The sequence below is a fragment of the Mixophyes fleayi genome, chromosome 10 (genome assembly GCF_038048845.1).
Source record: "Mixophyes fleayi isolate aMixFle1 chromosome 10, aMixFle1.hap1, whole genome shotgun sequence".
Lineage (NCBI taxonomy): Eukaryota > Metazoa > Chordata > Amphibia > Anura > Limnodynastidae > Mixophyes > Mixophyes fleayi.
The window spans coordinates 44,799,265-44,805,264 of NC_134411.1; positions in this window are offsets into that span (position 1 = coordinate 44,799,265).

The window sequence follows — 6,000 nt, forward strand, 5'->3', positions numbered from 1 at the left end:
TTTGACAGATCATCTGTTGCAATGATCTGTGTTGCTGTGCCTGTTCCCTGGCTCCTGTTTGCTGTCTGTCCTCTGAGTTTCCAGCATATCTATCCGCAGATCATCTCAGCCACTGTGTCTACTCCAGTATCCTGTGGTAACGCTCTGCATATTATTGCTACTTGTTCTCTGAATCGTCAGTGCCTTGATTCGCAGGCCATCGCACCTTGTGTGCCATCTCCACTACTTTGTGGTAAAGTCCTGCGGACCACCGCATTCTGCTTCTGTTATCCACTGTGTTCTTTAGCTATTTCTGCCATACCCTACTGCAACCTGAAATCTGTGTAGCCGGTGTTAATAAAAAACACTTCATTTCACTACGCTCTCTTTGTGGTGTGGTTCTTATTGGGAATCCTGACAAATCCATCCTAAAGGCTGCTGCAAGACTGCTCTTTCTCTCTCACTCCTACACCACTTTGCAAATCCCTACACTGGCTTCCTGTGTCCTCTATAATCCAATTCAAATTGCCCACTCTTACCTACAAAGCTCTCAACACCACCACCCCTTTATACAATTCAAATCTGATATCAAAATACTCTCCCTCCCATCCTCTTAGATCTACCTCTGACTTGCACCTTGTCTCGTTTCTATTAAAAAACACCTCTCACTCCTGTCTACAGGACTTCTCCCGTGCTGCTCCCCACTTATGGAATTCCCTACCACGCCTAATCAGACTTTCCCACAGCCTTCTGCTCTCTGAAAACCCATTTTTTAGAGCATACTGTATCCCTAATAATACTATTCACAATAATGCACCCTCACAACTGTCCCAATCTCCACATTTGCTCCTCTTGTTCCCGCTGTGCTCTCTTCCACTTAGAATGTAAGCTCTCTACTGAGCAGGATCCTCAATACCCTCTGTTTTCATGTCTGCATCTTGTTGTCTACCTTGTATGTCTTTGTTTTATGTATGTCCTGTTTTTCTATTTTACAGCGCTGTAGAGTGATAATAAAAATAAGAGTGAGCGCCTCTTTCTTATCTCTATGCACAACCTTTTGAGAGAAATCGAAGATGCACTGTGGCCAAAAATCCTACAAAGTACCCTAACCATAATGCTTGGGAGTGATTGCTTGCTCAGCTCAGTTAGAGCTTCAACGTTTATCACAACTGATTGTTACCACAGTTAAGCCCATCACTTCAGCATCTCTGAGGATTTGTTTGGTGATCCACACTGTAGAGTTAAGTATATTGCAATCAACTCTAAATTACCCATTTACAAATTACTTTGAAAATGAACGAAATATACATCCTGTTCTCACCTTCAGCTACCCAGTGACATGGAAAAAAATGAAATACACCTGTTAAAATATAAGAGTAAAGTGCTCTCCTCAGGGCCCGGTGTCCTGGCGGTCTCTTTGACGACCGAGATGTCACTTCCAATTTCCGGTCCGACCATTGCCAAGGCAACAGCCAGACGCCGCGCTTTCAAAAGCTGTGTCCCTGCGGAGAGATTAGAAGGGATCGTGCGTCTTAGTGAATAATTTAATATCAGCCTCCTGTGGCTGATTAAATTAGGCTGGTTTGTAAACATTTTTCTAGGTTATGTCTTCCACCATTGATTTTAGTAGTCCAGTCCTCCAAAATTTATTCATAAATGATGATTATGATAATAGTGATTGGTGACTCAGATAATCAGCCTAAGTGCCCCCCTCCCCCCCCTCCTGTGGATGCAATATTAGGTGAATATTCCCATGGCGCACAGGCGGTCGCATCCCATGACAGGCGATGCGGCTGCGTCAGCGCCCCTCCCCCCCCCGGACTGAAATTTGCCAGGTACAGAGGGGCACATGTAGTGTCAGGTTATAAAAAGGGAGGATGGAGCAACTCAAGGCAATAGAGAAGTCACAATGAACCTCAATTTATCAATGAGGTCACTGATTTAATGAGGCGGCCAAATCTGCATATGGACTTCTACTTACACATTTTTAGTGTACATGTGCAGTATGAAAATTTATATTTTACGCTAATTAAATAGACATATTACATATGTCCAACTCTGCATGAGTTCCACAGAGTTTAAATCTAGTACAGTTTATTGATAGTGAAACTACTTTATTGTATTTTATTATATTGTGATATTATGGGACAGCAGTAATAATGGTAGTTAATAGCAGTTGTTTCAGAGAGTAGTTTCACAAACTTGTTTTCAGTGTTTGAGGTTTTCTACTTATCATGTCATCATTTTCACACTTTAAAATGACTCATGCATAACACAGGTCAACACTCAACATCATTTATTGCAGAGGTTCTCGATGTTGACTACCACAACCTCACCATAGGAAAAAGTGGGTTATGGATATTTTTAGGGTGAAGCAGAATAACTTATCACGCAATTGAATTCAGCAAGAGACAGACATCACTAAGGAATGTAGTTACAATAACACAGCGCATACAGTTTCCCTCATTCAACCAGACATCATCATCATCACCATTTATTTATATACTGATTCCGCAGTGCTGTACAGAGAACTCATTCACATCAGTCCATGCCCCATTGGAGCTTACAGTCTAAATCATACTTGCCAACTCTCCCGGAATTTCCAGGGGACGCCCGAAATTCGGGTCGGTCTCATGGACTCCCGGGAGAGCTGGCAAGTCTCCTGCATCCGGGAATTACCTTCCCAAAATGATGTGATTCGCTGTGAACCGCGTCATTTTGGCCCTGCCCCTCGTGACAAAACAGCATTTCCGTCACGGGGGCGGGGCCAAAATTATGCATTTGCTGCAACCCGCTGCCTCCCGCCCTCCAGTCACGCCCATCTCCCGGAAAAGACTTGCCAAAAGTTAGTAAGTATGGTCTAAATTCCCTAACACACACAGAGACTAGGGGCAATTTTGATAGCAGCCAATTAACCTACCAGTATGTTTTTGGAGTGTGGGAGGAAACCGGAGCACCTGGAGGAAACCCATGCAAACACAGGGAGAACATACAAACTCCACACAGATAAGGCCAAGGTCGGGAATTGAACTCATGACCCCAGCGCTGTGAGGCAGAAGGGCTAACCACTTAGCCACCGTGCTACATCTTTCCTCACCTCTCCACTCATTCCCAACCAGTCAATGACCATCAGCTTCACTTGACCCAAGAGCTGTGGGCTGGTGACATAATTGATTAGTCACATCCACCGGAGAGCAGAGGAGAGATGGTTTTCAAAGATTAAACAATGCCATAGACAAACCACTGTCCCGGACAACGGCTGCAATTTACCAAATAAATGGCTGAGATATACTGATAGATCACTATCGACTGCTTAGACACCTCTGATTTATTGTTACACAAAAAAATATCTTCAGCCTGGGAAGCATTTAGAAACCTATATGGTTATGTGCTTGTATAAAAGATTATTTTTGAGATAATATTTCAAAGACTATGATTGATTATTTTCTGTATTTATGTATTTTACCTAATGGAAAATGTCATTTAAATATCTAATTAACATATTCGGGTTGATACGGCTCACGCCCTCAGACATCAACTCCTAGAACCGCTTCAGAGGTCTTCACCTATAGAAACCGTTTTTCCCATAGAGCTAGATGTGCTCACAGGTACTCTGATGCCCCCAGGTCTTGTACTCTAGTAGTAGGAGCTGATGCCTGGGAACGCAGTGCAGGTGTAACACAGAGGTGGAGTGAAAATACTGGCAAGGATAATGGTAGCCGGCAATAGCAGCGTCTAAGTCCAGACCAGAGGTTTAAGGGTCACAGGTAATATGGTGGTGTCGAGGTCCACGCTAGAGGGTCAGGGTCACAGGCAATCCAGAAAGTCAGAATCCAGGCAGAAGTCAGCAACGGCAATCAAAAGTGAATAGCAAACAGAACAGCAGAGTACAGCAGGGTAGTGTGCAGCAATAGGGACTATAACCACCGGCAGGGAGGCTTTGTCCCTTCCTGCCTTAAACACAGGTGTGGGCCAATGCAAAAACGTTTATTCAGCGGGGATAATCAGCTGATTTGGGCTAAACTAAATCGTCTGCACGCACGCCCGGCTGCTCTAGATGCCGGGACGCGGCGCTGCCACCTGAGAGCGTAAATGCGGAAGTGACGTCCCGGTCGTCATGACGACAGCCGGAACGCAGGGGCAACACAGGAAGCGAGTCGCGGCGGTGCCCGGAGCCGCCACGGCTCGTGACACTGGTTCATTTGGTTTGAAGTTTTATTAATATTTGTGGAGCCTCATTTCTTTTGAACAAGCTATTTTTAATGAACAGATTTAGATAATTCATGACGCGCATCTGATGAGCATCACAAAACACACTAGTTTTGCGCTAGTGCATCTGGATGATCCACTCTGTGCACGTCAAGGTGCAAGCTTAGACACCTTGCTGTGTGGACAAGTGCATTGTGCAGCCTCCTACCAATTTAGTACCGCCAAAACAGCTTTGGTTCCACCTTGTATCTTGATTTGTGCAAGTGTGCCTAGATTATTGCTGAAGTAAATGAGTTCATAGAAGATAACATGGTTTGTAACCCTAAAAATTTTCTCAGGTCAAAAGAAGCAGTTAGGTGGAATGAGGGCATTCTTTAAACATTAGCGCACATTGGTGCAAATAGCTATGAGGAACGCTGTAGAAATGAGCTTTCCTTATGTGGAGTAAGTTTATTGACATGCGGTAAAAAGGTAAAGGCACATTTTTAGGAGATTTCCTTGCTGTTTGGAGTAGTACATTACCATATTCCCTCTGCAAAAAGACTTCAATTTTGCACCAAATCAGCTCTAGTGGTGTTTGGGTCTAATTGGTCCTCACTTCAACAGAGAAGAGACTTTTCAGACGCACTCCGGGCAATATAATATATATATATAAATATTAATAAAAAAAAAAATCATATATATATCTCCAATATTCAATTTTTTGGGCAGGGTTTGTGGCTATAGGTAAATAAAGAATTTAAGCAAAGAACACATTAGCAACATGATATGATGATCCCAGCAATAGCGAGTATTTCTCAAACCACTAGGGTTTAAGGCAGGCCTGTCCAACCTGCGGCCCTCCAGATGTTGTGAAACTACAAGTCCCAGCATGCCCTTCCAGCTATCAACAGGTTGTCTACTGGCAAAGCATGCTGGGGCTTTTAGTTTTTACAACATCTGGAGGGCCGCAGGTTGGACAGGCCTGGTTTAAGGCATAGTCCTTGTGGTTCTATAAATTATTGCAGAGGGGGATTACAAGGAACACATTGTTAAATCTAATAAAGTTTATTGATTGTGAAACTATTTATTATCTTATTTGAACATTTTATGATGTGCGCACCATGACTATCCTAGTTTGATAACAGATTTTGTCACTGTGGACCACAGTAGCAATTTGAGAATACAGTTGTTTTAGTGCATAGTTTCACAATTCTTATTTTTAGTGTTTGTGGTTTTCTACTTAGCATTTTCACGCTTGAGAAAGACGCCTCACACCTAACACAGGACCCGGTCACTTCATTTATTGGAACACAAAAAATATCTTCAAGCTGGGAGCCATTTAGAAGCAAACAAGTTTATGTGGTTTATGAGTTTTAAAGGCACATTTAAAAGCTCGGAGACTTTATGAGTGATTCATTTCTGTATTTTATATACTGGAAATTACATTTGAATATGCAATACCATGCACAAGTTTTAGGCAGGTGTGGAATAAATGCTGCAAAGTAAGAATGCTTTCAAAAATAGAAGTGTTAATAGTTTATATTTATCAATTAACAAAATGCAAAGTGAATGAACAGAAGAGAAATCTAAATCAAATCAATATTTGGTGTGACCATCCTTTGCCTTCAAAATAGCATCAATACCTCAATTCTTCTAGGTACACTTACACACAGTTTTGAAGGAACTCGGCAGGGAGGTTGTTCCAAACACCTTGGAGAACTAATCCTAGATCTTCTGTGGATGTAGGCTTGCTCAAATCCTTCTGTCTCTTCATGTAATCCCAGACAGACTCGATGATGTTGAGATCTGTATTTCTCAGCATTGAGGACC